Raw genomic sequence first — 18,268 nt, forward strand, 5'->3', positions numbered from 1 at the left:
TTTCTTTTCAAGTTAGACCATAATCTAGCAATTGTCTCCTTATTTTGTTCTTCGCTGATATTATCTAACATGGTCTTTCTTCATAGGCAAAAAGATCAGGCTATGGAAACTTTAGTGCAAAAGCTTCACAAAAATTGCAAATCGAACCAAAACCATTTAACTCTTCTTTTTCATCTTAAAACATTGAACTTAATAGAGAACGTATTTAATGTAGCTGATTGTGTGAATTTCTGAGCATTGTGTCTGCAAATTCTTACTAAAAGTTTGCCTGTTGCAGACTTTCTGAGAGACATTTTTGAGTATTCTAAGCCTTGGTTCTTGTATTTTCACTGGTGATAAGTTGGGAACTTTATGGCAGACCTGTAGCCAATCGATCTAATTTTGACAAGTTATACACCAAGCAAACAGGCATCTAGAACTAGCATTGTTTCTAGGTCACCCCTACCCTATGCCATGGGTATATGACTACCCAAAACTCTAGTTTAAGCATCAATCCTGGAAATGATCGGTATATGACTACCCAGAACTCTAGTTTAAGCATTAAGTTACATCATTATTGACCTTACTTTGGGATGCTATGTATGAGATTGGAAGCTTTTGTAAGGTGTGATCAATGTGTTATCATAAATGCAAAGCCAAAACCATTTTGATGAGATCATGATCCCACTAAAAGTATTTTGCCTTGTTAATTTTGCACCCACAAAAATGATAGAACCAAATATAATATGCCATCAATGCCCATGATATACTGACAATGCTCAAGATGAGCCACCTAGAGGTAGAGTTTAACCACTTTCCATATAGGTAGATTATCTCTAACCTCATTTTCCCTATAGGTAATTGATTAGGTTCATTTTAGAGTCTTATTTCCAAATATGTACCTCTATGTTAGCTTTTCACTTTATTATTTGCCCGTTTATGCTTAATCTTGTCAATTTTGTATAATTTTACTTAGTTTTTGCATCTTCAATGAAATTATATCTAATCATATCCAATCACATCAAAATGGAACAATTAATCATATTGCTGGTCTCTCCTAGAGGAATTAAATTGAACCAAATTGACTATTCCCCAATAAAATGTTTTGAAATGGTGAATTTATAAGTTTGTAGTTTACTTTCCTAGACTAGGACCCCATTTCGTCAACATTTCACTATGAAAGCATAAATATTTTTTCTTGAAGAGAACATCTTACAGATTATGCTTCAATGTATAACACATTTTCATAATCAATCATTCAACTTCACATGGATAAAAGAATTCACATATTCTAAATCATGATCTGATGATGTGAACAACTCATATGCAACTATATGGCATGTAAAGCATTTATTTTAACATACACTTATTCATCCACATTGCAGGGATAATAATACAAGGCTCACATATTGGTCTACGAGGATGCCATGGTCTCACAAAGTAACCAAGAACCATATGAAATGATGGTCTTGAATCCACACACAACTAGGGAGGATCCATATGATTATGTATGACTTCCCCCTTGTTTGTTTAATGGGATTAGCCTCCAAGACATAGCCGTCAATAATCACTAAGAATGTACAAGTGGATCGTAGCTACCCATACAACAAACACTTACCCTATCCTCAAATTTTCCCAATGTTTGATTCCTTATATACACTCATCCAAGGTTATCTACGTCAATCTTGGTGAGGAATCACATCACAACAAAGAAGGCAACATTTAAAAATAGCAAGATTTTCACTAAACTACCAAAGATCATAATTATTGAAAGAAAGAAAGAATAGTACGAATAATAAGTCAAATAAATGTGTTCAATTCCAATAGCAAATCAAACATAGCCACAATAACTACACAATAGAGAAAACTCACAATAGTGATTAAACTAATTCAAACAAGATAGAATAAAATTGTTGGCCCATGCAACAAAGATGACAGATCATCAATAATTGAAGGAAACTTCACAATCCTTAAAAGTGCACATTACATAAATATACAACTAGAAATTGGGGCTAAATAGAGTGAAGATTCGTCATGACTCCAATAATAGTCTCTCATGTGTGCATTTGTGGCATGAACCTAAAAACTCCCACATGGCATGGCCATGTACCTAATGGAGAAGACATGCCTAGGCTACATGCCCAAAAAACATGACTATAATAATAGTCCCTCATGCATGCATTTGTGGCTTGCACACTACAAATCCTAACATATCATGGCAATACACCTCATAGAGAAGACACACCTAGGTCCACATTGCACATAGCAACGTGCCTCATAAAGAAGACATGCATAGGGCACATGCCACATAGCAATGTGTCTTATGGAAAAATGTGCATGCATGTCACACACCAAAGCTATATGTATACATCATGAGGCACATTGTATCTAACATGAGTTCCTCTCTACATGTGTCCAAATCTTCCAACACTAATCGCCACTAAGAAGGAATAATATAAAATGCATCTTCAAATATTTGTGTGTGTGTGTGGAATTGTGTCTTTGAACCCAAATCGCTATCATCAACAACATGTAACCATCACCTACACTATATCAAAACATAAGTATGGTGTGACATCATATCTATTTACATAATGTCAAAACATATGCAAACATGAAAATCATCATAGCATGACAAAAAACAATCTCCACATGTTGGAACAAAGATATAAATAAGATAATAGGGTAAGAGGAAACCCATACCAAGAACCACATACCAACTATCGGCACTGCCATCAAGATAAATGTAGGATAGGATACCACTACGAGCCATCCAATGGTCCATTCTATGAGGAGAACTAGGGGATACTATCTTTGAAAGGTGTGGTCAATAGAGATAATCCCTACTAATGCCACAATATGTCACCATAGCTTCTTGAGTTTTCCATTCTTCTACTTAACACCACATTTATTGAGTTCCTCAACAATGAGGTTGGTTCTCAATAGGATGCACAAACATGTAAACACACAAGCATGGTTTCATCATACTTGTACAACAATACAAATTCATTTTTCTAGTTAATTACTTAGTGTAAAAATAACTCCATTACATAACATAGGGAAATAATCACCATAAGTTTTCAAATAAACTGCCCAAACATCAATTGGAGTTACCCTTTCTAAGGTACAAACATAATTTATTTATAACTTCAAAATTAAAATAATCACAATACATCAAAATAAGTTCAATAGTGCATGGAAATAGACAACATGATCCATAATTAAACCCATAAAATACCCTAATTGGATATGCTAATAAAATGGTGTCTCAAATAATAGAGATTATGTTGGACCTATAATAGAGATATGGACTTTGTTTCATCATACACAAGCATGGTTTCATCATACTTGTATCCAAATACACCATCCATAGATAGGTACTCAGTACCACAATCTCATGGGTACCCTTTTAGCTGAATCTACCCTATATTTAGGTGAATCTACCCTTGTATCATTCCTTGATCTAGTATGTCATTCCACCAATCAATAATTTTTCCATATTCTTGGGAGAATACACTATCCCTTAGGTGAATATGCCATATCCTTAAATGAATCCTCCTTGTCATCATCCTAAGTCCTCTTTTTGTTAAGTCTTATCCCTTCATCTTTAGGAAAATCCACCTATCCTTATGTGAATCTACTTTCTCTTAGGTGAATCTATTTCACATAAATCATTTATCTTATCCATCTTTCTTACGCAAATGGTGAATTTTTCCTATCCTTAGATGACTACACTCCCATTTAGGTGAATCTATCTAGTTTTAGTCTCCTTCCATTATTTTGTCCAAATTTGTATCCTCTAGTTTACATGAATCTACTTATTCTTAGGAAAATCAACCCTATCATTCTAAGGAAAATTCACCTTGTCATCATCCTTAATCATCTACCTTTCAAGTGTATAGTCCATCCATCCTTGGGAGAATCTAACATATTATTGGGAAAATCCACTCCCTCTTAGGTGAATCCACCTTTTCCACCTTCTCATTAATCTATTATTTGTTCTAAGAAGGACACAAAAGTGGATAGAAAACAATAGAGGAGATAGTACTCAAGCAAGTACTAAGGAATTGCATTAGTGACATGTCACAAATGTGAGTTATACATGTTCCAAATTGATTGATTCTCATGAAGGAACTAAGTTATCTACAATAAATAGCCACCCAAGAAACCCATTTGCTTTAGGCAAACTATCTTCTTAGTAGTAGCTTAATTCTTGAGACACTTGATTTAGATATGATCTTGTGAATGGTGTTAAAAAGAGTAATTAGTCACCAACCAACCACACTCTTCATTTGTATATTTAAGAATTAGTTTGGTCAAACCTTGATTGTAACAAGCATAACCAAATCCTCCATGATAAAGTTAACAACAAATATATTATTGCATAGCCAAATATTTGTGGTGGGTGTGTTCAACAAATATATTATTGTGTGAATTGCTTTTGTCCAAAATGTAGGAACTTGATCTACATATCCATGAAGGCATGATTAGGTCTCTATACAACACTGTTTTGTTGATGCATATATGTAGTGGTTAGTTGTTTTCTTTTAGTTGTGGATAAACCATTTTGAGTGAATTTCTCATTTACTTGAGCATTTTGCATTAAGAGAACAAATGGATGACCATTCAACAAGGGGTTTAAATTCTTTGAACTTCACAAATGCTTGAGCTTTTATTGTCAAGCAATGTACCCACATCTTAAAGACATCAAATTATGAAAGATGATAGTCCCGAATCTGCAAATGACTGTCACAACATAGTGAATAAGGGAAATCCATAGATACATTAATGAGTAGCCCTAGATCAATACAAAGGGAAATACAGTCATGTTTATCTCAATGAAATACAGTCATGTTTATCTCAATGCAACGTTTGCCAGCATCCTCCCTGCGTGTGCCAAAATAGGAGCTTTCGAACAAGGTATGGACATCCATCAAAGCATAATCGAGAGAGCATTGGAATACAGGTTGGTTCTTGTCCAACAAGAATCAGGACGTAGGGCCCCCACTAATAAGAGAACCCATAGTGGGTATGGGAGGAAGTCAGGTCTTATGTGGTTCAATGCAATCCCCATTCCGTTCGTTCGAGTTACTTCATTAATGTTTTCCAAATTCTCGAAATGGTTATTTTTATCCAATAACAAAAATCGCAAAACGGGGTAGCATACACATGGCATGTGAACTGTATGACGGAATACCTCAAAGAGATGCCATTTCATGGAATTTTAAGATCGCAGGAATGCACAAAATGGATCAATTCGAAAAAAACCTTACCTTGCTTGTGTAGAGATCGCTCCAGCGGGGGGGGGGGGGGGGCAGGGAGGCAAGACGGTCGTCGCTTGTGCTTTCAAAATGAAAATGCGTTGTTTTTTTTTTTTAATAAAATGCCCAAGGTCGTCGAAATTCCGACGAACACGAGCATTTAAAAAAAAAAAAATCAAATTTTCACACAATGCTCCTTGTCCGCCGAAAATTTCCATCAGAATTTAACCCCAAATGTATTAGTGCATTATAGAAAATAGGACGTGCTCATCCATTATGGTTGAAGGTGAGTCTAACATGAGGAAATTTACCCATTAAAGTTAAAACATAGATAACATATGAATTCACTCATTAAGGTTAAAATATAGCTAATATGATGAAGTTCATTTATTTAAGTTAAAATATAGCTAATATGATGAAGTTCATTTATTAAGGTTAAAATGTAAATAACTAAATGAAGTTCATCCATTAGAATTACATTTAGGTAATATGATGAATTCATCCAACAATTGTTATCCATTCATTTCGTTCAATTTTATATTAAACACATGCCATGCATCTAGTTCCAAAACGCACAATAATTTCATCATAACTAGTGAGATCTTCTCATGCATACTTAATTTTATTAAAAATTATAGAATTCATTCTGAAAATCAAACTACACTCTTTCATGATCCACATTACTGCATTAAGAGACCACTACATACATGCATTTACAATAAATCTCATCTAATCCACTTATACATTCTATCAAAAAGCCATCCATACATGCTAACACTAAAAACATGAAACATAAGAACAAAAGCATCACATTATACCAAATTGATATCGGAGTTCACCCCTAAAGGGCTACATCTCCAGGTCTGCTCAACTGCAAGACCTCTCTGATCATTTAAATAAGTTAGGGGTACATAAGTTCCACATCATTTACATTCCTGCCCTCCAAGCAAATCATTCCAATAAACAACCAACCACATCGGTCAATAAATACATAATTGATCCCTACACACAAATGGATCCAACTGAACATATTACAAGCTAATACAAGGTCCATTGCCCGACAATACTCTAACTAGAGACCCGACTCGCTATGGTCAGCCACAAATCATCACTCGACACCCTCATAAAGGACAAGACCAGTTATAACACCATCACAAGGCAACAACCAAACTAGAGACTGAAGACATAAACAGGTACCCCAAATCAACCAAACGACAGGGTCCAACAAACATATCAAAGCCTTGCCATTAATTTAAACAAAAGTGAATATAGAAATTAAACTTGCATAGGCAATAACCGGAAAAGGACAATCTTCTTTCCTATTGGTTTAAATAATAAAAGTCGATCAAGTTTTCTAAATGATCTAAGTTTTCAAAAATACATTAATAGAAAAATCACCATAACAAGGAGAATACAATACCTCAATCGCAATAGTACCATTTATCTACTTCTCAATACAGAGGGAAAATATAAACTAAACCATTTATTTTACTAATTGAATGTATCATTAACTCACCAATATTCCAAACAATACATTATTAAATTTCCAATAGTTTATCGTTTAAATTTTCAAAATATCCAATGATAATATATATATATATATATATTTTAATTACTCAAATAATATATTCCTAAATAAAATATTATTTAAAAATTATCAATTAATAAATATATTTTATTTCAACAATTTTCCAATTAAAATAATATTTTATCTTTTTCCCAAAAAGATACTTCCTCAATAAAACAGATACCAAAATTAAATATTAATTATTATATATTTATTTATCCCCAATTAGTAAAATATAAATAATTAATAATTTAATAATACACAATATTAACGAATTAAGTATATATATATGATTAACATATATTTAAAATATACATTAATTAATAATTAATAATTAATATATAATAATCAAATATATTAATTAATATTTAATAAAACAATTAAACATTTTAAAACCCACTTTAAATTTAACATGTTATAATATTTAAAAAAAACACCTGTGGTTACCACAACCGTCATTTCCACGAGTTGCGGTCTCCACTATAGTACCCTTACTCGTTTGAACTGATATTTTGTTCTTATTATTCTCAGTGGATACATTATCATTGGTTATTTAGAATTATATAACATTGTTCCATGTTTTATCTGATTATGAGACATATGATTTATTTGCAGTATTGATGTACTTATGTTTTATGGCATTATATGGTTCATTGCTATGTACTGACGCTTTACTTCATCTATGCACTGTGTGTTGTGTATCTGCGAGTGTATGGGATGCATGGGGATGATTTTCCTTCACTCATCTCGGTGAGACAAGGAACATCGCAAATCTCCTTCATTGGTGTGTATGTTGAAATTTCTATATATGTATATATGCATGCGTGGTCGGTGATGCAGGATGTTGCAGGTACAAGTACCGAGTAGGTACGGGGTATTGTCTCCACCTAGCTACACAGGTCTGAGCGTGCCTTATATTTTCCGATGGAAGTGAAGGAGATAGTAGTTGACCCTATTTTTAGTCAGTTACACTCGGGTGAGTGCCTTCAGTTAGTCATTCTGTCAATTGGTTTGGTCTTCATATTTTATTGTTTGATCTTTATAAAAGTCACATGATGCTTGCTCAGTTTGCGTGTCCAGTGTTCCCAATTTTTGTATGTCATTGGTAAATGTTACGTTTATTACGTCCATAAGAGTAGTTTTGGTAATTGGAGGAAAAATAATCAAGTGATCTAGTGACTTAATATTGTTTATAAAGGATGAGTTAATATCTTGGTATGAGTTGATATGAATTTTATCAGCTTGTTAGCTCGATAGTTGCAATTCGATCATTTGAATATATGTAAGGACATTATATACTCGGAAGGCAATAGTCACTTATAAGTAGTTATTGGAGTTAAGATAAGGTGACCATATTATCCGTAGTTGATATCGCCCATCGGGTTATTATGTTTTTGGTTTATGCATGTATAAGTTAGAATTATAGATATGTTATATTTAATGAGTTTTTCGAACAAGTTATATATATATATATAATTCGATTGTTCGAATATAAATTTACAAGCATTTGAAAACAAAGTATATATTTATACATTTAAACGTAAAATTTCTAGGAAGATTAATGTTTAAAATATTAAATGAAAGTTATAAATTAATTATTAAAGTATAATAATGAAATTATACTGAAGCAAATAAAATAGAATTCGACCTTATAAAAGCTGGCGGGGGTTAAAGTTGTAGTTTGGTCAATGGTGGTCGATGGTAATATCGACCACCCCCCTTAATATAGGGAGGGGTCGGTATTACCACCGACTACCCTCCTCCTTCACATACCACATCTCCCTCTTCCGCCATAAACTCTGCAGCCAGCGAGCGAGGTGAGGTTTCCTGCGTTTACACTTCAGTCAGCAACTAATGGATGACACCTCTCGTTGTTTGAAAGCGATAAACAACTACTCTCCACATCCAGTTTCTCCACGAGCTCCAGTTCGTTGGTATCTAATAGCAGATTGACCGATTGAGGAGGGGATTAGACTGGCACGTAAGGTAAAGACTGAAACATCAACCTTAGTTGACTCAAGACCTGGCAGATTAAACATACATTTCGCTGAATGCCAACATACCGATCTCTCCACCCAGCCGATAATTGCTATAACCTCTATCAAGGAGCGCAGAGAACTGTAGTTAACTGGAGATGGACTCCTTACGTGGAGAAACAAGAAGAGTTGGAGGTAAAAGACGTTTAGTTGATAACTATCACTAAGCCCCAGATTTAGGAGAAGCGATGGATGATTTTTGTATAAATAGGGGGTGGGAGTAGAGAGGAAAGGAGGAGAGAAGTCATTTTGGCATCCAAGAAAAGACGGTGGATTGCAGAAAGAAGAAGGGAGTTAGAGAGTTGTTTTTTTTTAGAGAGGATATTGTTTTGATAGTGTCAAGAGAGTTGTTTTTATAGAGTTGGAAAGTATCGGTGAAAAGGATCGCAAGCAAGGCACATTTATTGGAGAAAGGGGATTAAGTTCTTGCTCATTGATCAACAATTCAATAGGTCAGGAATTTCTTAGTTTGTGAGCATCAACATTTACAATCTCTATTATATGTCATGTTTATTGTCTTGCTTATGAAATAGTTATGAATATGTTTTATTTATCATTAGGGAGTGTTAAATAAAATCATAGAATAGAAGTTGTGATTACATTATGATTATAGAAGTGGAATAGTGTTTAAGTTCAAATTGCATACTTGTTATTATATGGAAGAAATGTATGGTTGCGTTCAAAACCTAGTTATTAAGATTTATCAGATGTAGCTCTAGGAGAGTCTGGGAAGTAATAGTTTACTATTGATACGTTACAGAGATGGTATGAGTTAAACAGACAACACGCAAATCCGTAGCAGGTTATGCTCACTACTTGAAAGTGAAGAAGGATTCTTTAACACCTGTCAAGCCTGTTGTGGATGACAACCCTGCTGAAGAGAACCCAGCTCTAGAAGAGAGCAAAGAAATAGAAAAAGGTCCTATTCAGAGTTCAACTAAAGAAGTTACCGTTGAGAAAGGAAAAGAACTCAAGCCAGAGTGCTCGCCTGAAAAGCCAATAGTTATAAGTTCTGACTCGTCGGAGGGGTATACCCCCTTAAGTGATAATGAGTTTGTGGGGTACTTTCCCCGGAGTGAAAGCAAATCTGAAGGATATACTCCTTTAGATCATGTAGAGTCTGATGAGTGCACTTCTCCGTATTTTCCGGAAGAATGATGTAACACTCTAGTGTAAAAAAAGATAAATAAAAATAAAGATATTATTCTATGAAGAAATGTATTATGTCTTATTATAAGACTTCCTTGATGAAATATATATATCTATTTTAATCTTCGTCTATTGTACAAATGGAAATTATTAAGGTGGCGTACCTATAGTAGTTAACAAGAGTAATTGAACTCTTAAACTTGTTAATAAGTGTAAAATTCTGTGTTATACGACCATATTGTTCTTCGTGTCTTGACAACGTATATTTGTATTGCAAGTTAATTTTGTGATAGGTGTTGATACGTAAGATTACCTTGTCTTATATGGTGGTCGCAACTAAGTACATTAAGTCATGTTGTCAGTATGTCTTGTGTGTTGTGTCTTGGCCAATTATTTAGATGTTTAACCTTAAGGAAATGAGCCACTGTGAGTTGTTCGTAATGGTCAACCTTAGGTTAGTAATTATGTATCTTTCATTCGAGGTAGGTCAAGATTGGGAATGGCTGTCTGTGGCGCCGTAGAGTTTTGTAGATAGAACTAACCCGTAGTGTCCCAAGAGAGAGAGTGGCTTTTGAGCGGGGGCCGTGCCCAAAGTGGTAACAGGATAACCCGTTGGAAGTTGGTTAAGAAAGTGAAAATCTAATAAATGACTAGGGAAGGGTAGAATAAAAGTTAAATAAAACAATGTGCCTCGCACATAGGTGAGTGCTAGTACAAGACTCATAATGTAGCGAGAAGGCCTGGAATGGAAAACTTACCACCTTGTCTTCATGAGAGGATTGGTAAGGTCCGCATGAGTCTTAGTTGGAATCGGAGGTTCGGGAGAGGTTACCAGGATAACCCAGGATGGGGGCTGGGACCTATGGAGGCTGTACCATGGTATCCACCATAAGACATGCGATGACACTTTCTCCTTAGAGCCACTAGTGTTTCGTGAGTTAGGTCACATGATTGTAAGTGGAGTCTTGTAGTCCTTTCGTTCTTGTTTCATTTTGCTTGCTTGAGGGTTATCTACTATCTCCAGCACGGTGGGGTGGTTCCCTTTCAGAATCACATGGTCGGGTGGTAGTGTCACTTCCCATCGGATGTTTTGGTACGTATCTTTAGGCGAGGAAGGACTTCGCTGATGTTCTTGGATCGTGATTCATGTACCGACTCTTGTTCCTATCCATCTTTCAGTTAAATACTAAAGGTTTTGAAAAGAAACTATATGTAACTTTCATTTTGTAACATTTTAGCTCATGATGTAATTTATTTTTGAAAACATGTATTTTTGAATATTGAAAGCAAAGAAATATTGTAATATATGCTACTTCAATTACTGATTTCTGATGTATATGATTGCTTGAAGTATTTTAGATTCTTTAATTGTGGTTATTTTATTTTAAATATTTAATTTACGAAGTAATATTTGTTGGTAACCCTTAGGAAATTCAGGTGTTAGACTTCCGCTATGTTATTAGATGTGCTAAGGTTCAATTCATGCACTTAATCAAAAAAAAATAAAAAATTATTTCACCCTTAGTTGCATAGATCATGATGTTTTCCTTTAGGGTTCCTGACGGGGCATTACATCGACAGTCGTGGAAAGCCACGGTCTGTGGTCTCCATAGGGTGGAGTCACAGGCTGTGGCCTCCACAGTGTGGAAAACCATGGTATGTGGTCTCCATTGCGTGGAAAACCATGATATGTGGTCTCCACAACGTGGAACCACTGGTTGCGGCCTCCATGATGTGGAGTTACAGAACGTGGACTCCACGAACTGTGGTCTTCACAATGTGGAACCATAGAACATGGATTTCCACGGGGCTGTGGGTAGAGCGAAAGCTCCCCACGCCCAAACACGCAGAAGCAAGATTTTATTTTATTTTGTTTTGATATATAAATTTTTTTAACACAAAATATAAAAGAATATAAAAACACTAGTCTATATGAGACAAACAATTTCCAGAATACCCATGGTATTCTAATTAATAAAATCTTGTTAAATAACCTTCAGGGTAGGCAAATCTCTCAATAAGAACAACATATAAGGGCAAAATAATAATTTCTCACAAATTTACTCAACCATCTGGCAAACTACAAACTAAATCAGGAACCTTCAATGGGGTTTCAACCAAAATTCATGAAGAACAACCAAACCCCCAATATTTGCTCTCTCTCTCTCTCTCTCTATATATATATATATTTAACCAGAACAGTAAATTTCTTGGACAACAAGGAAGACAAATAAAAGAATTCCTACCTCATTTTGCATTCCTGACAAGATCTGAGGAAGAACCCAAATCTCCTCCAAAAATCATTCTTCCAAAATATTTTCCAAAAAGCTCTCCAAAAACAATTCCTCACCAAAAATATTTCCAAACCTAGGGTTCAATAGAAGAATCCCCTGACCTAATCCCTTGTTTTAGAATTTAAACAACTTGAATAAAAAGAATAAAACAAATAAATAAAATAAAAGAAAAATCATTCTTTTCAACTATTAAAATAATCCAAACTTGTTGTTCTAATTAAAAATCAAAATGCTTTTCTCCCTCATTTAAATTTTTAATTTTCTCAATATTAACAAAGCTAATATTTGTATTTTACAATATTAATGAGGGTAAAATATTTTTAATTAAATTAAATTCTCAAAATCAATCTTTCACACTATATAAAATATATATGAATAAAAACTTACTTTTCTAATCAAAATTGATTTTCTTAAATAATTAAAATTAACCTTTCTATTCCAAAAAGCAAAAGAGATTAAATTATTTCTATTTCGAATAAATTTAAATCTTCCCTTTCAAAATGCATAAACTAAATAAATTCATGATTTAAAATTAACCATTAAATTAAACTTGCTACTAACATGAATAGGGCAATTTTTAAATAAATGATTAATTATATAAAAGAAACCTATTTACTTTAGTTTCTTAATTACTAATGCATAAATGAACACATTAAATCAAAATAACTACTTAGGATTAAATACTCAGTTTTACCACACGCCAAGCATGCAACCCAAGAAAGCCAACCAAATACCCGACCCACAAACCCAAATGAAAAGGGAAATTGGCGGACTACAAGCGACGCTCACTTGAGCATGACTAGGGTAAACAAAGGGTTTTACGACCACCTAACCCAAATTCTAAGGACGAAGGAGGTATACTCAACCCTGCAAATCCAGGTGAAGACGAACCTCGCACCTAGGCAAAAGTGTACCTGCAATCTCCTGCAACCAAGAGTCACACAAGCATATATATATATATAATGAAGGTGCTAGCTCGAGATTAATAACAAGAATCAGGAGGACAATTAAACTTACATAAGAATCGATGCGAAAGCACATTAACAGGTACACACAATAATCATAATATGTGACTACAACATTACCTCATGGTAATTCAACCATTCAAGAATGCCACATAAAAAGTCAACCAAGGTCAAACCAATTTTACAAAGTTGACTATGGTAGGGGTACTACAATAAGTCTATCAATTACATATTGCATAAAGTGTATCAAGCAAGTATCTAAAATCTTTGAGTTCATCTCCTAAGGGACCTGCAAAAAAAATACATTTCTTATAAAATACATTATCATAATTCTATGTTTGTGCAAGAAAATTACATTTATTCAATTTAAGTTAGACAATTGAACCTTACATCTTACAAATATAAATTTTTAGCATATATTCGTAAAAGCATAAATAGTAGTATTCATTGATGCCATGTACATGTGGAAGACCTGGAATTTTTGAAAAAATGATCAACTTAAATTATAATAATAAGGATATATCTCTCAAAATGCAACATAAAGTAGGCACAAACAGTAGTATTCACTGATGCCTTCTACTCGTGAGAGACCTGGATTTTGTTTATCTATGATTAGCTTTTATAATTAGGATGCATGATTTAAAATGTAACATAAAGCACACATCACTAATTTTAAAAGGGATATGGCTTAAGGGTGCAAAACTATAACTTACTTGTAATTATTCAAAATACAACATAAAGTATGTACAAATAGTGGTAGTCGCTCATGCCTTCTACTTGTGGGAGACCTGAAAAAAATTTATTTGATTATATTTTATAATTAGGATGCATGATTTAAAATGCAACATAAAGCATACATCACAACTTTTAAAAGGGAGATGGATTAAGGGAAATTATAACTTGTATTTATTCATTCAGTTATACCATCTGCATCCTCTCTCTTTTGCAATGCATCTATAATTGTCTCGTGTTCTTCCATAGAGAGAGTACATAATTGTTTATTAGCAGTTTCATCACGATATCTATCCAATTTTATATTATTTGCCACTACCAAATGCGAGTAATGTATAATCTTCTTATTTGATTTATAATATTTAAACGTGGGTAATCCATTCTTTCTTGTTAAATATTTCTGTAGCTAGGTGCCAACAAAAACCACAGATCTTGTTGGATAGTCATAACCATCATCATCTACTCGAGGAGTGGTTAACTTATGTTTTTGCTCTACACATCGAGCCAACCAATACTCTGTCCCCTCTTCATTGTCCTCTGGTGCAACAACAACATAAACATGTCCTGCAAACCAATTTCATTTTAATATTTAGTGAGATATAAAAACAAAAATATACATTGTAATATTTCATATATGTACTGTTTAATAAACCAAAACAAATTTCAAATTGAATTTTACCTTCTTGTATAAGATCTGAAACGTGGTCATAGTTATCTGATGTAAACATAGGATCCACATCTTCATTTGTTCTTTCATGTGTATCATTTGTATATGTGGGTGTCAACGATCTTTGTTGCCATTCTTTGACCCATTCTTTTTTCTCAATCACCAAAAACACAAAACTGACAAAAACAAGCAAGCTCCCTTGTGAATATAGTCCATGTGTTTGAATTAGAATTCTTAAATGAATGCCATTTAGTTGATCCGTTGATGGTAACACAATCATGTCAAATAGGAATACTATCTTCCTCAACCAACCAAAAGAAATGTCAAATTGTGGAGTTCTTAGTTGATCCTATAGACAACTTGGAATTGCACCAATCCATAACTGCACGAGCATCTCTAAATTTCACTGCATCCTCTAATTTCAGTTGTTCTCTAGCAAGAGCTCTTTTTACATAGGCACTAGCTCCATCGTGTTCTCCTTTACCATGTGCCCCTTCAAAAAATATCCATATATGTTGGACATTGGTTTCCTTGTGAGCTCTACTTATCCAATAAAACATTCTTGCATTTTTTAATTGTCCTATGCAGTTATCTGACCATATCATATGTTGTGTCATTTGAATTTCTTTTTCCTTAAGATTGTCATAAAAGACCTGGAAGCAATGTTGAACAAACTCTGTCGAGTGTAATTGATTATCACTAACATAGAAATGATACTCCCTCAAAAAATGTATGTTATCTTTTGTACTATCATGGGCATGTCTATATATAATATGCACAAAAATTGCCACTTGTACTAAATTATAGTATTGTGATTGAGTCTCCTCTTGTGTTTTTAGTGTGTAGTTTTCTGCAAAATCCACAACTCATACTATTGTTCCAACTAGAAATGTGTTCTTGCATATGCGAAATTGTCCATCAAGCCATCGAGCATGTTGGGAGTGTTTCACATATTTTGGAACAATATGACTTTTAAGCTCATTGATAAATGCATTCACACTATTATGTTCTGTAATAAGATCTAAACATTTCCCCATCTTTCCATCCTTTACAGGGTATTCTATATTTTTAAATCTCCTAACATCAACCATATTTTATCCAAATTCAATTGAAACACATTCATGCAAACATTTACCTATCAATGAATAGTTCCCACTTAAATTGCAAAGACCAGAAATGCATGCACTTGAAAGAAATAGTTGTTCATTAGGTGGTTTACAAAATAAACTTGCAATAAAATATTTGATAGTTTTAGGTGGCACACAAACACCACAATCCTGCACAAGATCATTAGCATGCAATGTACAATGTTTATATCAAAAAACATCATAATAGTAAGGAAATTGAACATGAGTTTTACAACAACAAGATATTCTTTGTTTATTGATTTTAACATACCAAGGCTTGCATTTTTCAAATGATCTTTGATGAATACGTAAATTCATTAACACAGATTCATCTAAAAAATTTTAAAAAAATTCAGTTTGAGTCATGTCAAGAAGATGTTTTGGATGAGGATCACAAATTTTTGATCTGACCCTTAACTTTAAAACATCTCTAGCATTAGATGAAACTCTTGTGTTATCATGCCAAAAAATTTCAACTAATGATTTAGTTTCATCATTTAATTTGATGTCCAACCTTTGAAGTCTACCACTAAAAATCCAATAATGGTTTAGTGGGTCACTTTCAATTGTGTCTCTTCTTTTGGCTACTCTTGACAAGGTTCTATGAGGTATGTTTAAATAGTCACTTCTATCACTTCACATTCTTTTACTGACGGTTCTTTTGTTAACTATAACAGTTGTTATAACTCATCGTGCCACATTCTTATCTTTAGATCGACTTGTTTTTCTGATAGAATCGATGGCATTGGCAACAATAGATACAACTTGCTTATATGATTCATCTTTCCTTTTTGGTTTTGTATAAATTCCTATTTTTTCATGACTTTATACATTTTTTAACATTTTTATTAATTGTAGCATTAATTTTTATTATAGAAAAATTGTTTATATGATATGTTGGCATGTGTTCTGATTTGTCTCCAAGAAACTAACCCATTAATATTATCTAACACATTGCTATCAATAATAAACAAATTAAATTCATTTTCATTCAAAGAGGGTGGTGTATTATTTTCGTTTAGGTGTATTAAATTCATATCCAACTTCCTTTCAATCATCAATTTGATTTGCATCATACTCTTGGCAATTTAAAAACATACTAGGATTCACATCCACATGAAGATATTCATGACCAGTCAAAGTTTCATCTAAAGATGCACCCATATTTGGTTCTACATTGCTTGCGTCCATCATGGTCTCTTCAATGGTTTCATCTAAAACAGACACTGAACTCGATGCTTTAGTGTTCTTCAATTATCGTAGTTGTGATCTTCTATCTCTTTGGTGTTTTGGCTCCTCTCTTTGTGCCTGGATTTCCTCTGATGTCATTGTCTTCCTTTGTTTCTTTTGATGTTGGTTTGAACCCATCTTTACAAAGTCCTCTTGAATAAAAACTTGATTTCTTTTCAATAAAAGATTAAATTTGTTGACTTCTTGTGAATTTTGAGTAAACGGTGATAAAAAAATAGCCAAATTGTGTAATTTTTTTGTGTTAGTACGGATCCTAATTAGAATGTCAGTAATTATTGAATTATGTCCTTTTTTAACCGTAACGACTATTTTTACAACGGACCCTCGTTTTGAAAATGGGGGCCCATTATTAAATATAATGGTAAAAAAATAAAAACAGGCCCCCGTTTTCTGAACCGGCCCCCATTTACAAAACATGCCCCTGTTTTGTAAAAGTTGACCCCATACTCTGCCTTCTGCCTTGATTTTAGGTCTGAGATAGGCATGGAATGTCCATACCTTAGAATTCGACTTGCCAATTCAAACTTGGATCAATGAAAGTACAAATACGGACTTCTGCAATATTTTACATGCCTGTTATTAGAGAATTTTTTCATGAAATTAAAACCCATTTCACATTATACTGTGTAGATTTTGAATATATATTTTAAAAAAAATTTTGATTATTTTTTTAATTTTTTATTTAATTTATACTTAATTTGGTCCATAAACTTGAAATATCAACTAATTTTGTTTATAAATAACTTTTTTGTTTTAATGTTTTTTGAAAAAAAAATTATGTCATCAATCTACACAAAATTCTTTTCTATTTAAAAAAAAAATTCAAAAAATGATAAGTTTAGGTCAAATTATGTGGGTCGTACATGTCAAGTTTTTAAAATGATAATTAGGGCCAATCAAAAATAAAATATAAAAAAAAAACAAAAAAAAATGCTCACCAATCTTGAGTGTGTTACAAATCATTTCCCAAGATGGTTTGAAAAAAAACTTTTATTTGTGTCAAAAGGTGTGGGTTGTACACGTTCATGGTATGGTCCTGAAACATGCATTTTTAAAAAGTGGTTTTTAGAAATCCATTTTGAAAGTTGATTTCTATTATGTGGGTATTAAAATAAATTACATATTTGGAAAGTAGACTTAGAGGGATATATTTTGTATTACTGACTTTTTACAAGATTCAATTTCTAAGTGCTTCAAATTTTCAACTCAAATGTGGCAAAATCTGAAAATTGGGGAAAAC

This window comes from Cryptomeria japonica, chromosome 3, assembly GCF_030272615.1.
Source record: "Cryptomeria japonica chromosome 3, Sugi_1.0, whole genome shotgun sequence".
NCBI lineage: Eukaryota > Viridiplantae > Streptophyta > Pinopsida > Cupressales > Cupressaceae > Cryptomeria > Cryptomeria japonica.